Consider the following 22,207-nt stretch of genomic DNA (forward strand, 5'->3'; position numbering starts at 1 on the left):
GACACAATGTGGGTGCCTCAGTGGCCTTTACCCTCTGAGAAGCTAAAAGCAGCTAAAGAATTAGTACAAGAACAATTAGACCTAGGACATGTGGAACCCACACAAACACCCTGGAATACCCCTACTTTTGTAGTAAAGAAGAAGTCAGGTAAATGGAGATTGTTACATGATCTACAAGCCATTAATGCACAAATGCAAGTTATGGGTCCTGTACAAAGAGGACTCCCCCTACTCTCAGCTCTGCCTAAGGATTAGAGAATTATAGTAGTAGATATTAAGGATTGTTTCTTTTCCATTCCATTAAATAAGAAAAATAAACCTAGATTTGCATTTACCCTGCCTTCTATTAATCATATGGAGCCTGATAGAAGGTATCAATGTCGGGTATTACCCCAAGGAATGGCAAATAGCCCTACCATATGTCAGTTATATGTAGGAAAAGGTTTGCAACCAGTTAGGGATGGTTTCCCCTCCTTAAAAATTTGTCATTATATGGATGATATTGTGATTTGTGGACCTGAAGAAGAAAGTATACAGCAAGCTTATGGCTTGCTTAATGAAACTTTAAAAAAATAATGGCTTGATTTTTGCACCAGAAAAAGTACAGCAGTCTAAAGTTAGTCATTTTTTTAGGAGCCACTATTACTTTACAGTGTGTCACCCCACAAAAGATTAGTATAAGAAAAGATTATTTAAAGACACTAAATGATTTTCAAAAATTATTAGGAGATATAAATTGGATTAGACCTTATTTAAGGATCCCTACTTCAGAATTAAAACCTTTATTTCAAATTTTAGAAGGAGAACCACATATTACCTCATTGTGACAATTAACACCTGAGGCTTGTGATGTTCTTAGGAAGGTAGAAAAAGCGATCCAAACAGCACAGTTAAATCGTATAAATGAGCAAGAACATTTGTGCCTATGCATACTATGAACCATAAATTTGCCAACTGCTGTGTTATGGCAAGATGGTCCTTTAGTATGGATACATCCACACATATCCCCTAATAAGACTATAGAGCATTATCCCACCCTGGTGGCAAATATGGCCCATAAAGGTATAAAAAGTTCAATTATTCACTTTGGAAAAATGCCTGATAGCATAATTATTCCATATACTGCTGCATAAATGCAAATATTGTGTGCTACTATAGATGAATGGGCCATTCTTAGATACAGTTATTCTGGTTTAATTGATAATCATTATCCTAAACATCCTTTATTACATTTTATGTTATTGCATCCTGTGATATTTCTAAAGGTGACAGCTAATACCCCTATAAAGGGAGCCATTGATATTTATACAGATGGATCCAAAACAGGAATTGGAAGTTATGTGATTAATGAAAAGGCTGTACAGTTGCAATTTACACCAGGAGCCCCTCAATTGGTAGAATGTTTGGTGGTTTTAGAAGTTTTTAAAAGATTTCTTATGTCCATAAATATTATCTCTGATTCTGTTTATGTGGTTAATGCTGTACTGGCATTAGAGACTGCAGGAAATTTTAAGCAGTCTAGTCCAGTATCGGAAATTTTGATAAAAATACAAGATTGTATTTTGATGTGTGAGCACCCCTTTTATATTCAACATATTAGAGCACATACATCATTACCTGAACCTATGGTTAAGGGAAATGCAATTGCTGATTCAGCCACCAGAGATATGGTTTTCCTATCACAAAGTTCTATAGAAAGTGCTAAGAATTCTCATCAACTTTATCATGTCCCTGCTTCTACATTACGACAAAAGTTTAAGCTCACATGAACAGAAGCTCGAGATATTGTCCTACAGTGTGGTAAATGTGTAGAATTTATTAATGCACCTTCCGTGGGCATTAATCCTCGTGGATTGCAACCCCTAGATGTTTTGCAGATGGACGTCATGCATATCCCAGCTTTTGGTAAATTACAATATGTACATGTGTCCATCGATACCAGTTCTGGTGTCCTACATGCCTCTCCCTTGACAGGGGAAAAAGCAGTTCATGTCATATCTCATTGCTTAGAGGCTTGGGCTGCATGGGGCAAGCCCCTAGTGCTAAAGACAGATAATGGTCCTGCATATACTTCTTCTAAATTTAGCCAATTTTGCAAACAAATGCAAGTGAAACATATTACTGGGTTTCCCTATAATCCACAGGGCCAAGGCATCATTGAAAGAGCCCATTGTAATTGAAACAATATTTGCAAAAACGAAAAGGGGGAATAGAAGCTATGACGCCAAAGATGGCTCTATCCCTTACAATATTTACTCTTAATTTTTAAAAATTGAATGATGCTGGAAGATCACCAGCCGAAAGGCACGGACAATGGCCTCAACTGCCCAATGAAATGGTCAAATGGAAAAATGTCCTTGATAATAAATGGTATGGCCCGGATCCCATATTAATCAGATCCTGGGGAGCTATTTGTGTTTTTCCACAGGGTGAAGATAATCCTCTTTGGGATCTGACGCGACTGACAAGGACCGTGAAAGAGCAAAATGAATCCCAAGATGATCCTGCTATTCTTACTCCTGATGATTGAGACCGGGATAAGTATACCTTTGTGGGCCATAGTAAGATCATGGCCAGTACCTTTACCGGTACATTCCAATTCTTCTACCTTGCCTTTGTTTTTTGCAACGGAATGGTTTTTTGGATGCGCCTTGTGCACGACAAACTCCTCAAGAGCCACAGGTGTATGATAGTACGAGATTTCATTTAAATTATACACTATGCTTTGTGCATAATGTGGATAAACCTTTAACACCCTGTATATTTTTAAAGAAAAATTATCTCTAATTGGGCAGATCCCATTATCCAAAATAAAGTGAGCTCTGGAGTGTTACTTAATGCTTTAACGCAAATTGTCCAAGGAGCACAATCAGGCTCAGGTGATGTTGGAAATAATGTAACTTCACCTATAAACATCACCACTATTATGATAAAGGGAAATGTGACTATTCCCAAAAGATCACGATGGCCTGTTGGCAATGCTGCTGCTATACGCAGCATGCCTTGGTGTCATCCGGACCTCGCATTTCCTATAGTTTTTTCACCTTGTCAATCAAAAATTTTTCCACGGAAAGAAATAGCAAAGGGTTTTGTTTTGTCACCTCCATTAGATTTTGCTGTAATGAATGATAAAGGAGATGCTACAGGGAAAGAAAATATTTGGCCATATTACCAATGGATTTTAAGTAATGAGGCAGGTGCTAGTACCAGTTTGTCAGCCTTTGCACTGCTGACTGGAACCTTTCATGAGATATTGAATGTTTCTGCCACACTTTCCAATACCTCTGCTCATTTAGATAATGTGACAATTAATAGAGTTATCAGAAATATGACTACCTCTCCAGTAGAAGTTTGTGTTAGCCCTCCATTTTTCTTTATATTGGCTGAATTTCAAAATAATACAGAATGGTTAGATTGTACAAATGTCACTTGTTTTTTGACACAATGCTGGAATGGAACCAAATTCTTAGCCTTAGTGGTACATCTACCAATCTTTGTCCCTGTACCTGTTGAGGCAGATCCAGAGAAGTTCCCAATAATGAGTCTTGTTTGGAAAAAGAGAGGTTTTGGAATCACAGCTGCCATTGTTACAGCCATTGTGGTGTCTGCGGCATTAGCGGTTACCACAGGAATTGCTATGGCCAATCAAGTTAGTACTGCTGACACCATATGTCAGATAGAAGAAAAAAACGTCTGAGGCAATGCTTACCCTGCAAAGGGTAGATTCTCATATCGCCTCAGGGTTAATGTTAGTGAATCAGAGAGTGGATATCTTACAACATAAAATGGAACAGATGATGGATGTCATACAAATGAGTTGTGTAGCATCAACTCCGCACGTGTGCATTACTCCCAATAGGTATATTAATAATTCTTTTATTAAAAGTAAAGACCTATTGAATTATCTGAAGGGGAACTGGTCGCAGGAGCTGGAAAAGTTGCAGACGAGGCTGCAGATACAGATCCTGAACCTTAATGGAACCAGAGTGGAACCTGTGACCCTTGGAGACTTTACCTCTTGGCTTAATTCTGCATTTTCTTACTTTAAGGAATGGGTGGGAGTGATTTTGTTTGGTGCTGCCATATGCTGTGGACTGGTGTTCATGATCTGGTTGGTTTGCAAATTCAGAACCAAACAAAAACGTGACAAGGTGATTATAACTCAGGCACTTTTAGCCATTGAAAACGGCGCCTCCCTTGAAGTTTGGTTATCTATGTGTAAGAATTAGTCGGCATCTGAGTTCTCTGCTCTTGCACCCCATGGATTTATGGATCCATTGCACTGGGATGAGAGAGACTCAATGATCATTGATCAGCCCTTGCACATCGCTGAGGTCTCTTCATTGCACGCGGTACAGTGATCATGATTTCCCCACTAATTCATTTTTTAAAACTTGGCTGGCCTCTTTTATAGAGTTCGCCCTAGGTCATTTAGCAGTTACTGTCACACAGCACTGTGGTATCCAGAGACGGGCAACTTTACTCATGCACAGACCAACCTAAGACATGGGGCCCGGTGGCGATAGGGGATAGGGCTACCCTATGACAGGTAAGGCTGTGACATTAGAGGAATGACCTAAAACAAGAGCCACGGCAGATGGACATAATTGCACAGGCCTAGTCCAGCATCATTTTATTAAAACAAAAAGGGGGAGATGTGGGAAGCCACATATGCCATTACAAGGTGGCGCTGGCTACCGCTGGCCACCATGCATAAGTTTGGGTAAACAACCAATGTGTACATATGCAGTAAAGTTTTTGCCAAGACACTGCCTGGCCCGGGCATGATAATGAGGTTCTGTGAGGTACTGAGAGTATAACCAATCAGATGTGAGACATGCAAATGAGGTAGAAAGCATAACCAATCCGGGTGTGAGACACACCTCTCCTAGGCCTATATAAGCAGCACCAGTTCTGGGCTTGGGGTCTTTTCACCTCTGCAATCAAGCTCTCCCAATAAACGTGTGCAGAAGGATCCTTTTGTGGTGTCGTTCTTCCTGGCGAGTCGGGCGCTCACAAGAACAGACATCTAGGTTGCTTCCAGGTTCTGACTATCACAAATAAGGCTGCTATGAACATAGTGGTGAAAGATCCTGACAGAATGTAAAAGGTCACAGAAGCCCTGAAATTGGCAAAATAAATGTCAGTGTTAGCAGAACTAGCTTCACTGATTTAGAAAAATAGAGGTGCACAATGCTCTGGCCACTCCTTGAACCTGTGTGTCTGCCAATGTTTTGACCGTTCCTTGACCCATGTGTGTGCCCACTGATGAAGCCCATTGCCAGGTGTTTGTGATATTGGTTGCTGAGAAAGAGTCACAAAATCTCCCCAGCAACCACAGCCTGGCCAATCCTGAGTTGCTACACCTGCACCAGACTCTTTCCTTGTACCCCTTCCATACCCATTTCTTGAGAATAGACATTGTTTAGATTTGGAAATCCCCTACTCTCCCCCTTCTCGTTCCCCCTCCGCCGAGGGCCTATAAAAACTGGGACCTCTTTCCCCTCTCGGTCGACTCCTCTACTCCTGTGTGGGATATGAGTCATTCCCAGAGCTCTGGCTTTCCCCGAATAAAGCCTCATGTGGTTTGCAACAAGCTCTGTCTATCGTCAGTTCTTGGGTGTCTGCTATTGTCCTGAGGCCTGAGTGAGGGGCTCCTCTCAGAGTCTTTCAGTGGAACACATGCCCCTGCAGCATGGTGGGGTGTCTTTTAGGTATATTCCCAAGAGTGGTATAGCTGGACTTTCAGGTAGATCTATTTCAAAGTTTCTGAGGAGCCTTGGTTTTCTGGAGTCTAACTTCTTGAATTCTTTGTATATATTGGATATTAGGCCTCTATTGGATGTAGAATTGGTAAAGGTCTTTTCCCAATCATCTGTTGGTTGTCGTTTTGTCCTATTGACAGTGTCCTTAGCCTTACAGAAGCTTTGCAATTTTATGAGGTTTCGTTTGTCAATACTTGATCTTAGAGCATAAGCCATTGGCGTTCTGTTCAGGAAAATTTCCCTTGTGCCCATATCTTCAAGGCTTTCCCCCACTTTCTCCTGTATAAATTTTAGTGTCTCTGGTTTTATGTGGAAGTCCTTGATCCACTTGAAACTGAACTTTGTAGAAGGAGATAAGAATAGCTCAATTTGCATTCTTTTACGTGCTAATCAACAGTTGAACCAGCACCATTTGTTGAAAATGCTGTCTTTTTTTTCTTTGTCAAAGATCAAGTGACCATAGGTATGTGGTTTCTTTTCTGGGTCTTCAATTTTGTTTGTTTGATCTACCTGCCTTTCTCTGTACTAATACCATGCACTTTTGTTTTTTGTTTTTTGTTTGTTTTTTGGGTTTTTTGTTTGTTTGCTTGTTTTTATCACTACTGCTCTATAATAGAGCTTGAGGTTAGGGATGGTGATTCCCCAGAATTTCTTTTATTGTTGGAAATAGTTTTTGCTATCCTGGGTTTTTTGTTATTCCAAATGAATTTACAAATTGCTCTTTCTAACTCTATGTAGAATTGAGTTGGAATTTTGATGGGGATTGCATTGAATCCATAGATTGCCTTCTGCAAGGTAGCCATTTTTATTATATTGATCCTGCCAATCCACAAGCATGGGAGATCTTTTCATATTCTGAGATCTTCTTTGATTTATTTCTTCAGAGACTTGAAGTTCATGTCACACAGATCTTTCACTTGCTTGGCTAGAGTCACACCAAGGTATTTTATATTATTTGTGACTATTGTGAAGGTTGTTGTTTCCCTAATTTCTTCCTCATTCTGTTTGTCCTTTGAGTAGAGGAAGGCTACTGATTTGAGTTAATTTTATATCCAGCCACTTTGCTGAAGTTGTTTATGAGCTTTAGGAGTTCTCTGCTGGAATTTTTTGGGTCACTTATGTATACTAGCATATCTTATGCAAATAGTGATATTTTGACTTCTTCCTTTATAATTTCTATCCCTTTGACCTCCTTTTGTTTTCTAATTGCTCTAGATAGAACTTCAAGTACTATATTGAATATATAGGGAGAGAGTGGGCACCCTTGTCTAGTCCCTGATTTTAATCAGATTAAAGTGATTGTTGCTTCCTGTTATTTTTGTTGTTAGAGGTAGAATTATGTTTATGTGGCTATCTTCTCTTTGGTTTGTTAAAAGTATATTAAAAGAGGATAATTTTCTTACTTTTTCTGAGATGTAGTTTCCCTCCTTGTGTTTTCCATTTATTATTCTTTGTAGGGCTGGATATGTAGAAAGATATTATATAAATTTGTTTTTGTCATGGAATACCTTTGTTTCTCCATGTATGTTAACTGAGAGTTTTGCTGGGTATAGTAGCCTGGGCTAGCATTTGTGTTCTCGTAGGGTCTGTATGACATCTGCCCAGGATCTTCTGGCTTTTATAGTCTCTGGTGAGAAGTCTGGAGTAATTCTGATAGGTCTGCCCGTTTGCTTTTAATATTCTTTCCTTGTTTTGTTCATTTGGTGTCTTATTATGTGATGGGAGGAATTTCTTTTCTGGTCCAGTCTATTTGGAGTTCTGTAGGCTTCTTTTATGTTCATGGGCTTCTCTTTCTTTAGGTTAGGTACATTTTCTTCTATAATTTTGTTGAAGATATTTACTGACCCTTTAAGTTGGAAATCATACTCTTATAGACTTATTATTCTTAGGTTTGGTCTTCTCATTGTATCCTGGATTTCCTGGATGTTTTGGGTTAGGAGCTTTTTGCATTTTGCATTTTCTTTGATTGTAGTGTCAATGTTTTCTATGGTATATTCTGCAGCTGAGATTCTCTCTTCTATCTCTTGTATCCTGTTGCTGATGCTTACTTGCATCTATGACTCCTGATCTCTTTCCTAGATTTTCTATCTCCAGAATTGTCTCCCTTTGTGATTTCATTATTCTTTCTATTTCCATTTTTATATCCTGGATGGATTTGTTCAAGTCCTTCACCTGTTTGGCTGTGTTTTCTTCTAACTCTTTAAGGGATTTCTGTCTTTCCTCTTTAAGGGCTTCTGTTTACCTGTGTTCTCCTCTGTATTTCTTTAAAGGAGTTTTATGTCCTTCTTAAAGTTCTCTATCAGCATCATGAGATATAATTTTAAATCTAAATCTTGCTTTTCAGTGTATTGGGGTATCCAAGACTTGCTTTGGTGGGAGAACTGGATTCTGATGATGCCAAGTAGCCTTGGTTTCTGTTGGTAAGTTTTTTGTACTTGACTCTTACCATCTGGGTTTCTCTGGTGTTAGTCGGTCTTGCTGTTTCTGACTGGAGCTTGTCCCTCCTGTGGGCCTGTAAGTGTGTGTCAGCACTCCTGGCAAGATCAACTCTCTCCTGGGCAGGGTTTGGGAGCAAGGGCTGTGGAACAGCCTTAGCTCCCAGGTGCAGATGTAGACAAGAAGGATCCTGTCCCTGCTGCTCCACTATTCCCATTCCCTATGTGCTCCTGGTCAGTCCCACTTTGAACAGTTATTGGTGCAAAAGTGGCGATCTTACCTCTCTGAGCTTAGGAGTGAGAGCACTCCTGGGTGACCAGCTCTCTCCCTGTGGGCTTTGTGTACAGAGGGCTATGGAACAGCCTTATCTCCCAGGTGCAGATGGAGCCTGGAAGGTGTAAATATATTTGTACTACCTTCACATTTTCTCATGAGAAGCAAGCTCATGAATGAAGCTATAGATGAAAAGATTCCCAGTGTGCCAGGCATGGTGGTACATGCCTCTGAATCTCAGCACTGTGGAGGTTGTAGTGGAAGAATTGAGTGTTTGGGAGCCTCCTTTCAATATGACTCAACAGTAGAGCATGTGCCTGGGTTCAAATTTAGAGCCATAAAACAAATAAACAGACAGACAGACACAAACAATCACAAAATCCTAGTATGTGTCATAGTTCATGGTTCCTTGGCAGGTTAGATGAAATTAGTACATACTAATAAAATAGATATACTTACAGTTGGCAAATTTATTTGTGGTCTCTGGTTATAATTTTCACAAATTAAGCTAGTGAGCCTAAAATATAATTTGTAAAGACACAAAAATACTCAAAATATGATATTAATTTAGTGCTTTTCTTCATGACAAATGTGTACCATATCATTAAAAATCACCTCTTTAGTGGGGAAGACTATTCAACTCTTCTCCACTGAAATTTGATGTTAGCTTTGTGCCTGAGCAGCCTCTGGCTACATCTGAGCACTGTAACTAGAAAGAAATAATGAGTGTTCTGATACATATACATATAATATACATATACTTATATATATTACATATACACATACATAAAAACATATGTATGTGTGTGTCCATATCCCATTAGAAACTTATATTTAAATTTCATATATATGTATATATATTTTCCCTAATTGAAATATTCGACAATGTAATGAATGCATCAAAACATCACAGGGTACCTTATCTATGTACACAATTTTACCAAAAGTAGAAGTAGTATATGACCCAGGTATACCATTCATACAATATATATATATATATGTATATGTGTGTGTGTGTGTGTGTGTATAAAGAGAATGAAGTCATCAAAAAATAAAGATGCACAGCCTTGTTTATAATGGTACTCCTCACAGCCCCAAGTAATGGAATCTGCCTAGATCTTGTTAGTAAATAACTGGATAAAGAAAAATTATTCTTCATTTATCAATCTGTGCTCAAAGCCCCCAGTCTAGCCTGAGCTCTGTGGAGAAAACATTGTTCTTTAATAATTAGTAGTTGACACATTTTATAGCCACCTTTAACAAATCCAAAATTAGTTTTTATGCAACGACAGAATAAAGCTTGCCTTTATTATCCCATAGTTTCATGAATTGTGTATAACAAATTGGTGCAATATGGTGATTTGGAAGACTCTTCTTGATTGATTCATCTTTAACCATTCCCATCTTGATATATCATATACTCAGTTAAAATAAGCATTTCTGGAGATAAATGTGTTTTATGACTATAATCCCAGCAACAAGGAGGTCAAGAGTCCCCAAAAGACTCTCAGGGTCCATAGAACTCTTCTAGAGATAGGGTATCTTAGAATATGAAGAATAACCAGTACTGACGTTAGAGCTCCAGTACATCTTTCAGCCCCAATATCTATTTTATAATATACATCAACACAAGGGGAAACTATAAATTCATGTTCAAAGTTCAGTCCAGAATGACCCTATCCTGGGAAGCCTAGGAGCTAGAGCTTCTCCTGACTCATGTGCCTTCTGCTCTGGACTGAGGAGAGCAGACCTACTGGGAAAGCAGTCTCTCTCTCTCTCTCTCTCTCTCTCTCTCTCTCTCTCTCTCTCTCTCTCTCTCTCTCTCTCTCTCTCTCTCTAGCAGCTGGATACACAAAAGATAGGAAATTGCCCCTATTTCCCCAACTTTCTTTCCTTCTTTTTTTTTTTTCTTTAATTTGGAGTTAAGATTCTTTACTAGCTATTAGTTCAGGCAGATGCCCTGGCTCTGCGATCCCCTCTCTCTATAGGTCACAGTGAGCGGGTTTCTTCAGAAGAGCCTGTGGGGCTGAGAGTGCTGAGCCCCAGGGTCAGAAGCAGAACTGGAAAGCCTCCAATACAGGCTGCTTCTATGTTTCCAGGCTGGGCAGCAGGGAGGGCAGGCCCATGATGTGCCAGGGCTCTCCGTCAGACACCATGGAGGTTTGGTAGGACAGCAGCTGTACACCCGCCTCTGCCAGAAGGCCGATCATAGTGGGCAGCAGCATCACAGGGTTGGAGGGCTGAGCCCGGAATATGAGCAGGGGTTGACCCCTGCGTAGTGGCATCTCTGGTCTAAAGACAGCTCCGTTGAGAATCTGCAGCATTGGTGTGGTGCCCTGGACCAAGCCCACAGCTTGGTAGGGGGCACCTGCCAGGGCCACAGTCAGGAGGCATTCCCCGCTGCCCTGCTCCTCTGGGACCCCAGGGTTGTGGGAGGTGGTGACATTGAGGCCAGCCTCTTTCACCAGTAGCTTAGTGTTCACCAAGTTCATGTCTGCCTGCTTAGATGCTTCTCTCAGAAGACCGACAATGACTGCAGGGCTCAGGCAGGTCCCAGCATTCTTCAGAGATGTTCCTTGTGTCTCCTTTAGGGGAGCCAGCCCCAGCGTGCATCAGTGTGCCCAGTGCTTCTGCCAGACCAATCCAAGGCTTGGTGTGTGGAGAGAAGGCACTGGTGAGGGCCTGGGCATTCACGACTCCTGTTAGAGATTTCCCCTTCACCATGTCCACAAACTGGACTGCGATTTCCTCCCCACAGCGGCTCTGGGCTTCCTTGGTGCTGGCACCAAGGTGGGTACAGCTGATGACATTCTCGTGGTCCACCAAGGCCCGGTCCCCGTGGTGGCTCTTCTGTAAACACATCCAGTGCAGCTCCAGCACACTGACCAGACTGCAGGGCACGCAGCAGGGCACCTTCATCCACGATGCCTCCCCGAGCACAGTTCACCACTCACACACCTTTCTTGCACTGAGCAAAGGTGCTGTCATTCAGCAAGCCTGTGGTGGAGGGCGGGAGTTGGGTATGGGCAGTTATGAAGTCACAAAGAGGCCAGATCTCCTCCAGCGGCAGCTGCTGAACACCAAAGGAGGCCGCGACTTCAGGAAAAATGATGGGGTCATAGCCTATAGTCTTCATTCCAAAGGACTGCATTCGGGTGGCCACCTCTCTTCCGATTCTGCCGAGACCAAGAATTCCCAGTGTCTTCCCGTTCAGTTCTGTCCCCATGAACTTCTTCCGGTCCCATTTGCCATCTTTCATTGAAGCTGTCGCCTGGGGAATCCGCCTGGCCGGGCACATGATCATCCCACAGGTGAGCTCCGCAGCACTGAGGCTGTTCCCATTAGGGTTGTTCATGACTAGGATGCCCTTCCTCGTGGCAGCCTACAGATCCACATTGTCCACGCCTGTGCCAGCCCTGCCCACCACCTGGAGCTTCTCTGCTGCATTGATGACATCAGCAGTGACCTTAGTAGCTGACCGGACAATGAGGCCTTCACAGTCCTGGAGTTCAGCTATCAGCTCCTCCTTGCTCAAGTTCTGCTTCTCCACCACCTGCAGCCCTCCATCTTGCAAGATCTTCCAGCATCAGGGATCCAGGCTGTCACTGATGAGTACTTTGCGCAGATTTGCGAAGGCCATTGCTAGAGTCAGGCCTTAGAATCAGTTGCTCTGGGTGGGCAGAAGCACTTAGTTCAGGAAACTGCAGGCAGGGCTGGCTCTGGTGACTGGGCCTATTTTCCCAACTTTCTATAATGAACCAATATTAAAAGTCTCCTTTTCCAGCCCATGTCAAACTAATAAAAGGTCAGAGCACAAGCCTCACACTCTCACCCAGAGCTGAGCCTGTCTTGTCCTTGTTCTCGTCTTGGTGTGCAGTCTCTAGCCATTTGTTACATAGCTGTGATGTTATCCTGGCCATCCTCTTGTTCTGAAGTCATGGGCTGCCAGGTCTTTCCCAAGGAATTTCCTATATTTACTGTTTCCACACAGAAACCCTCGTGCAGACCTTGGTCTCACACACTTATCTCCTTTTCTGAGATATCCTCTCTTTGGAAGCACACCTGTGGGTTTGGGTCTCTGGCTGCCTCAATGTGTAGTGTCAGCACATGGAATTATTTCTTAGTGGGTTTTAACTTTGAAATATCATAAACCACTGCACAAAAATTGTTCATCTCTCCCCCAAATTTAAATGTGTCATGTACTTTTTAAACTATCAGTTTAAATTTTCCTTAGGTGTTTTTGTTATTTGCCAGAAAGTACACACACACACATGCACACATGCTCACACACACAACCGATGTCTGTCTTATGAACTGATTGTCTATGAACTTGTTAGTAGCACACTGAAATGCACATCTCTGAATATGGAAATGACCACATGTCAGGGAAACAGGAGCTGTTATTTTAAACGTGTGAAATAGAGCAGCCCATTCTGGCCATGGTTAATAATGTCCCCAAATCTATTCTTCAGCTGTTCATATGCCACAAGCTAGCACCAGTGAAGCATAACAGTGCCAGATGCATGCGCCTTCGATGTGAAATGAGGGCAGGGATGATTTGTGAAGGCCCTTTGGCTAGTTGATGTAGCATGTCTGTGGGGTCATCAGTCCCAGGTTTCAGTGAAAGAGTCCCCTCTGGTGCATCCATGGGCAAGTCACAGCTGACTGATAACGACAAAGGACTACTCTCCCCTTTGGGGCATATTTTGGTTTCATATGAATTTTGAAATTTCAAGCTGCTTCTGAAAGAAATTATTTCATCTTTTACACATTTGCAAGGTTCACACAAGCCACAAAATGCTCCTTGGTGATCCTGACACACCATGGAGCGTTTCAATGAAGAAAGGAAAAACAGATTCACATAATGGAAACTGCTAAGATAAAAACAGAAACAAAACAAAGCAAATGACATTAATTCTTCATCTAAGGACTGTGGTTAGAGATACTACTGAGACTTTATATACACATAAGTTTACATTTATATTAAATGTTACATATGTTAATACTTCAACACACACACACACACACACACACACCTTATAGGACTACTTCAGGCCCAGATTTAAATAAGATCACCAGATTCTGTAAAAAGGGGCCCAAAGTTAAAAATCTGAATAACAATCCTGGAAAATTGCTGTGGCAATGTCTGACTTTAACTACTCATTATAAAGGAGAAGAAATACCATTCTTAATTTGTTATGTGTTTTTCTTCAAGTAAGAGTGACTGAGTTTAACAAAACATTTTTTACAAATTATCTCATAATAAATTAAAACTCAAATACTGTTATGATTTGCATTCATACACTTGGAGATATGTACATAGCCAATTTATGAATAAATATAAATATATGTAAACTATATCCAATATTTGAATAAACTGAATAAATGTAAATATATATAAAATATGGAATTTGACAATCTTACTGATTTCTCAAAAACCTAAATCTTTATTTATTTCACTGATTCTTTGTATTTTTCTTTTTGTTTCTATTTTATTAACTTCAGTCCTGAGTTTGTTTCTTGCTTTCTATTACTTTTAGGTGTGAATTCCTTTTCTTATTTCTCTCTCTCTCTCTCTCTCTCTTTCCTTTCGTCCTTCTTTCCTCCCTCCCTTCTTCCCTTTCTTTTTGTTTTTGCTTTTGTTTCATTTTGTCCTTGTTCTAGAGGTTTCAGGTGTGCTCTTAAGTAACTAAAATGAGATCGCCATTCCTTCGTTTGGTTGGTTTTAGTCAGTCAGTGCTATAACTTACTTCTTAGAACTGCCTTCATTTTGTCCCATAAGTTTAGCTATGTTGTGAATTCATTTTCATTAAACTCCAGAAAGTCTTTCTTTTTTAATTTCTGTCTTGACCCAGTTTATATTCCGTAATGAGTTATTCAGTTTCCACGAGTTTGTAAGCTTCCTTCTGTTTCTTGTGGTGTTGATATTCAGCTTTAATTTATGGTCTGTTAGGATACAAGGAGTTATTTCAATTTTCTTGAGTATATTGAGACTTGTTATGGTCGATTTTAGACAAAGTTGCAGGTGATGCTGAGAAGAAGTTATGTTTTTCTGTGTTTGGGTGAAATGCTACAGCATTTCTTTGTTTAGTTTTTTTTTTTTTTTTGGATGACCTGTCTATTGGTGAGTGAGGGAGATATAAGTTTTCCACTATCTGTGTATAAGGGTAAATGTATGATTTAAGCTGCAGTAATGTCTCTGTTATAATAGTAAGACTATCATGTCCTCTTGGTGGATTCCTTTCCTTTGATGTTTATGTGGATGCATATGGACTTTTCTTTCCTATCTTTTCTGATTAGTTTTTGGTTTGAAGTCTGTCATATTAAAATGGCTACACCAGCTTGTTTCTTAGGTACTTGGAGCATCTTTTTCATCCTTTTACCCTGAGGTAATGTATATCCTTGCTGTTAAGATGTGTTACTTGGATGCAGATGAATGGTTACAGTTTTGTAACCATTCTCTTAGTCTGTGTCTTATTGAGGGAATTGAGACCGCTGATTTAGAGAGTTATCAATGAGGTGTATTTTTGATTCTTGTTACTTTGTTCTTGTGGTGGTTTTGTTTGTTTGTTTCCTTGTTTGTTTTTGCTCCCCTCTTTCGATTTGCTGAGCTGGGATTATTTGTTCTGTGTGTTTTCTTGGATGTGGTTAACTTTTTATTTAAGTTGAAGTTTTTCTTCTAGGGCTTTCTGTAGGACTGGCTTTGTAGACAGATACTATTTAAATTTTGTTTATCTTGGAATATCTTTCTTTCTCCATCTATTGTGATTGAAAGTCTTTCTGGGTATAGTAGTCTGAGCTGGCATGTGTGATGTGTGGTCTCTTAGAGTTTATATAACATATTTTCAAGCCCTTCTGGCTTTTAGAGTCTCCATTGAGAAGTCAGTTGTCATTCTAATAGGTCCGCCTTTATATGTCACTTGAGTTATTTTCCCTTGCAGCTTTTAATATTATCTCGTTGATCTGTACATTTAGTGTTTTGATTATTATGTATTGAGGGTACTTGCTTTCTGGACCAACCTCTTGGTGTTCAATATGCTTCTTGTGTCTTAATAGGCTCCTCTTTCTTTAGGTTAGGGATTTTTTTTTCCCTATGATTTGTTGAAAATATTTTCTGTGTCTTTAATTTGGGTTTCTTCTCCCCAGTTCCTATTATTTGTAAATTTTGTCTTTTCATGGGGCCCCAGGTTTCCTAGATTTTGTAGATTTATATATTTTTTTAGATTTATCTTTTTCTTGATCAAGGTATCCACTTTTTCTATTGTGTTTTCAATGCCTGAGATTCTCTCTTTGATCTCTTTTGAGGTTTCTATTTGAGTTCCTAAATTTTCATTTTCAGATTTCCCTATTTGGATCTTCTTTATTGACTCTATATTCACTTTCAGATCTTAAACTGTTTGTTTATTTTCTTCCACTGTTAGTGTTTAAAAATGATTTCTTCAAGGGATTTATTCATTTCCTCTTTAAGGACATCTAATATATTCTAAAAGTTGTTTTAAGGTCTTTTTCTTGTGCTTGAACTGTTTTGTATTTCTCAGAATCTATATTAAGGTTGCTATGTCTACTTGGTATACGTTTCCTAGCCGTTATTGATTGTAATTTTCTGCTGGCATCTAAGCATCAGAGTCTGATGTTATTATAATTCTAGGTGCCAATATATGATCTTCATTTTGTTGGATAAGTATTTATTTCTTGGTTTCTGTTCTCCTCTTTGATTTTTAGGAGAGTGTGGTTGCCTGGTAGGGGTAACTTCTGATATCCTGCCAGTTGTGGCCACTAGGTGTTCCAGATACAATATGTTTCTAGGCATGGGGAGTTGATATTTAGAAATGAGGATTTGATATAATAGGGATTTGAGGGGATCCACAGGAAGGAGAAAAGAGGGTTTTTCACAAGGAATTGCTCAGTCTTTTGGGTTAGAAAATGAGGAGAGACCACATTAGGTGGATTACTACAGACAGAGGATGAAACTAGGGGAATGGATTTGGAGGAAAGAAAGGAGAACGAGGATGTGAAGCTCACCAACCTGCTTTGCTACCCTGTTCACTTTTCTAGCCAGATTGGATGTTGGGTTTCTGTTGAGGCTGGCCAGCGGCCCACGTGTCTAGGTTCTAGCCTGGGAGGCATCTTGGAATCTGGAAGAAAAGAGGGAACTAGGTGGCGGAAGAAAGGATGGAACCAAGACATTAGTCTGATCAAGGTTCATTTTTACTATTCCGAGACACTGGGTTATGAAGAAGGGGGAGGGGCCCATTCCTGCCAAATCATCCTTGGAGTCCAGTTTCAGGTGACCACGTATTGGCTCCGGAACAGCTAGTAGCAGTGGGAGTGGCAGAATGATAGGGTGGCAGGCTCTACCCCCATGCTCTCTTAGTGCTAACAGTCAAACCTGATCAGCCAGAGTTCAGGCTGAGGGGGGGAGGTTACAGGTTTCTAGGGAATGCCCACTGGTGTTAGCAGCCTGAGATAAACGGATGGCTGGGAAGAAGACCTATGAGATCTGCAGGAGATGGAGGCAGAGAGGAAGAAGGCTGTAGGAGGTGGTCTGCTAGGCTGTAGGTGGTGGAACTGGAAGTTAAGGCTAGAAGACTGGGTTTAGAGGAGATGTAAAGATCTGAGGGTGTCTGACTTGCTTTCCTGGACTGTACCATGCCGTATTTTCTTTTTTCCCCCCATTTATTGACACTTTGTTGCTTGTATGCATCTTCTGGAAACAATAAAAAATGACAACACACATTAAAGGACAGACATCTTTAGTAGAACTTGATCCTCATCCTTTTGGAAATATACCCAGAATTAAGATTTCTGGGTCAAATATTTGTTATGTTTTTCAAAGAACTGCATAGTATTTTCTATAATGGTCACACTAATTTATATCTCTATCAAGAATATACAAGGGATCTGTCTCATCATCCTTTCCAAGACTCACTTTTCATCATTTTTATAACAGTTATGCTAACATTTCCACATTAGTAATGTTGAGCCCTTTTAATACTTATGTATCGGTCGGCCATTTGTATGTGATTTGTGGAGAAATGTGCATTCAATTCTTTGTGCATGTGTGAGTGTGCACATGTGTGCTTGTGTGTATGTATGTGTGTGGTGTGTAGTTGTGGGGGATCCTAATACATCTTACATACTAGTCTTTGGGAGGTATGTGCTTCTAATGTATTTTCTCTTGTTCCATACATTTCCTTTTCCTTTTGTCAGTTGTTTTCTTTGCTCCCCTGAAGCTCTTCAGTTAATATAACCCAAATCACCCACATTCATTTTAGTTTTTATACTTTGCTTTATAGCCAAACTCACTGCCAAAAGCTATTTTAAGAAACTTTCCACCTATATTTTCTTTCACTAGATTTGTGGTTTTAGGTGTTATGTTTAAGTCTTTGATGAATTTAAATTGATTCCCTAAATTATGAATTATGGCATGAGAGAATTCTCTCTCTCTCTCTCTCTCTCTCTCTCCAACCTTCTGGTCATGCTTCATGCTCTAGTTTTTCAATATCATTTCAACTCTCTTTCCCTGTTGTTGATTCCTGACATCCTTATTGAAAATCATTTGATTGTAGAAAGCTGGGTGTGTGAAAATGTAGGGTTTTAGAAAGATAAAGGACCTTATGATTAAAGGTAGCAAAATGAATGCTTCACAGAAAAGAGACTGATGTTGCTAACTGCTACACTAGATGGCTTTATATTAATTTCTGTCAGAGCTGAAGGGACTGCCTTCATATTGTATCAACAAAACCTATTCTAGGGCATTCTACAGATTTTAATCAATTTTCATGTCTATAAATGCACATAATAATGTCATTCATTGCTGGTTCCTTAGATAGTACTATGTCCAATTTTCTGAGGAACCACCAGACTGATTTCCAGAGTGGTTGTACCAGCTTGCAATCCCACCAGCAATGGAGGAGTGTTCCTCTTTCTCCACATCCTCGCCAGCATCTGCTGTCACCTGAATTTTTGATCTTAGCCATTTTGACTGGTGTGAGGTAGAATTTCAAGGTGTTTTTTTTAATTTAATTTTATTTGTATTTCATTTTTTACACTCCATATTCCATCTCCCACCTTTCCCCATCCACACTCTGACTGCTCCACATCACATACTTCCTCCCCACCCCACCCCATCTCCATGTGGATGTCCTCAACCCCCATCCCACCTGACCTCTAAACTCTCTGGGGCTTCCAGTCTCTTGAGGATCTCTGAATGAACACAGACCTAGAAGCCCTCTATTGTATGTGTGTTGGGGGGCCTCAAAACAGCTGGTGTATGCTGTCTGTTTGGTGGTCCAGGGATTGAAAGAGCTTGGGGGGTCCAGATTAATTAAGATTGCTGGTCCTCCTATAGGCCCTTCTCTTCAGCTTCTTTCAGCCTTCCCTAATTCAACAACAGGGGTCAGCTGCTTCTCTCCATTGGTTGGGTCAAATATCTGCATCTGACTCTTTCACCTGCTTGTTGGGTCTTTTGGAGGGCAGTCATGAGAGATCCCTTTTTGTGAGCACTCCTCAGTAATAGTGTCAGGCCTTGGGACCTCCTGTTGAGTTGGATCCTGCTTTGGTCCTGTTGCTGGATCTTCCTTTCCTCAGGCTCCTCTCCATTTCCATCCCTGTAATTCTTTCAGACAGGAACAATTATGGGTCAGAGGTGTGACTGTGGGATGGCAACCCAACCCTCACTTGATGTCCTGTCTTCCTGCTGGAGGTGGGCTCTATAAGTTTCCTCTCCCTATTGTAGGCCATTTCATCAAAGGTCCCTCCCTATGAGTCCTGAGAGTCTCTCACCATACCCAGGAGAAGCTCCAACATGTAATAAGGACACATGTTCCACTATGTTCATAGCAGCCTTATTTATAATATCCAGAAGCTGGAAAGAACCCAGATATGCTTCAACAGAGGAATGGATACAGAATATGTGGTACGTTTACACAATGGAGTACTACTCAACTACCAAAAATCATGAATTCATGAAGTTCTTAGGCAAATGGTTGGAACTAGAAAATATCATCCTGCATGACATAACCCAATCACAAAAGAACACACATGGTATGCACTCACTGACAACAAAATGTTTAAAGGAAAAAATAATGTCATTCATTATTTTAAATTGTAAAAAATTAATTTACTTGTCATACACTGTAATTCTGGAAAGTTCTCTTAAGGTCTATGTTTAACTAGAGAAGACAATATAAATACAAATCCAGAAACACTTCAAATAACTTCAGCATTTGTCTGTGTCTATGGTGATTAGCAATAAAAAATAAAATTTATGCATTGTTGAATGATGTTTTTTAACTACTCAAACACAAAAAAAGTAATCCTGCTAGCTTCTAATAGATTTTTGTTACTTATTAATTGATCCATATACTTACCACACTTACCATAACTATAAATACTTTATAAAATAATTATCAGTACATAAAACACTAGATTTTCTGTAGACAGGGCACAGTGAGATGAATCTGATATAGCCTTTTGTTTTATCTTCTAGAACTTTCCCCTGATGAAGGATGCCGAGTGGTAAAGGAAATTGTTTCCAGTCGACCTAGATCTCAAGGGTTTTAACTGAAAAATTTAGTAGTCTCTCTTCCTTAGGAATCTCTAAAAACATCTTAAATGAAAGACATTTGAGATATTCTTTTCCAGAAATCTCTTCCCTACTATTCTTCCCAACTATAGAGAAAGAAGAAACCACAAAAATGTTTGCTTTCTTCCAGGAAAAAGCTAAACATTCTCTTCCCTACCACGACTTTATAGAGTCAGCTAGGAAACTGAAGGGTGTTTTTGTTTGTTTGTTTGTTTGTTTGTTAAACACCAAAAGGCATGTCTTAGGGTTTTATTGCTGTGAAGAGACACCATGACCAAGGCAACTCCTATAAAAGACAACATTTAATTTGGGGCTGGCTTAGAGTTTCAGAGGTTCTGTCCATTATTATTATGGCCAGAAGCAGGGCAGTATGCAGACAGTCATAGTACAGGAGAAGTCAAGAGTTCTACATCCTGAAGCTAAGGCAGCCAGGAAGAGACTGGTATCTGCAGGCAGCTAGAAGGAAGCTCTCTTCCACACTGGGTGGAACCTGAACATAGGAGGAGACCTCCAAAGCCCACCCCCACAGTAACACACTTCCTCTACCAAGGCCATACCTGCTAACAGTACCACTTCCAATAGGCCAAGCATATTAAAACCAGCACAAGGCAGTAGAACAGATTGTTGGAGGGATGGCTGATAGCCAGAGAGGTGAGATAATTCGGCACATGTACAGATGAGAAAGCCAGTGGAATTTACATCTGGAGCCATATGGATGAAAACGAAACCATGTGCATTGGATGGCACAGTAAAATGGGGGCACAGCAGCAAAGCTCCTGTTCACTATGGAGCAAAAAAGGCCTGAAAACATGACAGCTTTCATTATCTTTGCAAGATGGAGTTCTGGGTGCTGGCTATCTTGATTTGAGGAAAAGGACTCACAGTGAGATATTCTGAGAAAAACTAAAATGTTTGTGGGGATTTTGACAGCAGAGAACCTATAAGCATACTGACTTTCCATGATGGTGCTGAGGGGAGGGATGGAAGCACAAGGAAGGATTGCCATCAATTGGTCCCAAGCAAACTCAGATCAAACCTGTACCAGATCACAAGCTTCATATCATTAATACAAAATCTCCATGTGCATCTTGGTTTTGCTTTATTTTGCTTTACTTATTTTGCCTTATTCACAAATGACAAATGAAATTTTATCCACAGCAAGTCCAAGAAAGCATTTATTAAATGGTTGGATATGCATCATACTTAGCCCAGAAAGAAATCTCAATAGATAAATAAAAGTAGGAGATTCAAATGATATTAAAAATAAATAAATAGTCAACTATGCTGCTGACATTATTATAAGCTGTGGTTAGTAAATTAGAGTAGGTACTATATAGAGTATAATATGTTAAGACACAAAAGATACACACTCTTAGAATTTGATGTAAAGAAAAATTTCAAGGCATAAGAGCAATCAGTTGCTCAGAATAAATGTATCTAAACTAACTACATATGATCATGTTCCTAGAAAGTCTTTGAAAGTACAAGGCAAATGCAAAATAAAAATGAACCAACTCTTAAATGTATATTTCACATGCAAATGTAAATGTTCAATGCATACTGTTCACTCTCATCAAATATGTTCAAAGGGTGCAAACCCCAGAAGAGCAGATTTACATACCCTGGTGAAGAATTCTGCACACAAGAGCAATGTCACTGTGTGGCTTTAGCATCAGTAGCAGTCAGAGAACAGAAATTCTCTTCTACAAGAATGAGTTATCAGTCTGTGTGAAGAATAATTATTTTTTTCTCATATAAACCAGGGAAAAATACTGTATTACCAATGCAAATATATATATACACACACACACACACACACACACACACACATATATATATATATATATATATATATATATATATATATTTCCCCTGCCTGTTTTTATGTTCATCATGTGTATGCCTAGTACCCACAAAGGACAGAAGAAGGCATAAGAGCCCCTGAGTTTTATGACTGGATGTGAGCCACTGCATAGGTGCTTGAAACAAAAACCAGGTCTTCTTCAAGAACAGAAAAATGTTCTTAATTGCTGAGCATCTCCAGCGCTAACCACAGAATTTTATGTTAAATCATTACAATCCAAGTAAAGCCAAGGGGATAAAGTAATAGAGACATAGTTCTAGATAGTTCTTAAAAATTCAATTA

The 22,207-nt window shown here is 39.9% G+C and overlaps 1 pseudogene; it reads right to left on the reverse strand.

The window, feature by feature from the left end:
• Window positions 1-10,522: 10,522 nt before the first annotated feature.
• LOC110290209 (D-3-phosphoglycerate dehydrogenase pseudogene) lies at window positions 10,523-12,217 on the reverse strand (annotated as a pseudogene).
• Window positions 12,218-22,207: the final 9,990 nt, after the last annotated feature.

The sequence above is a fragment of the Mus caroli genome, unplaced genomic scaffold (genome assembly GCF_978045245.1).
Source record: "Mus caroli unplaced genomic scaffold, Mus_caroli_1 scaffold_2, whole genome shotgun sequence".
NCBI classification, from domain to species: Eukaryota; Metazoa; Chordata; class Mammalia; order Rodentia; family Muridae; genus Mus; species Mus caroli.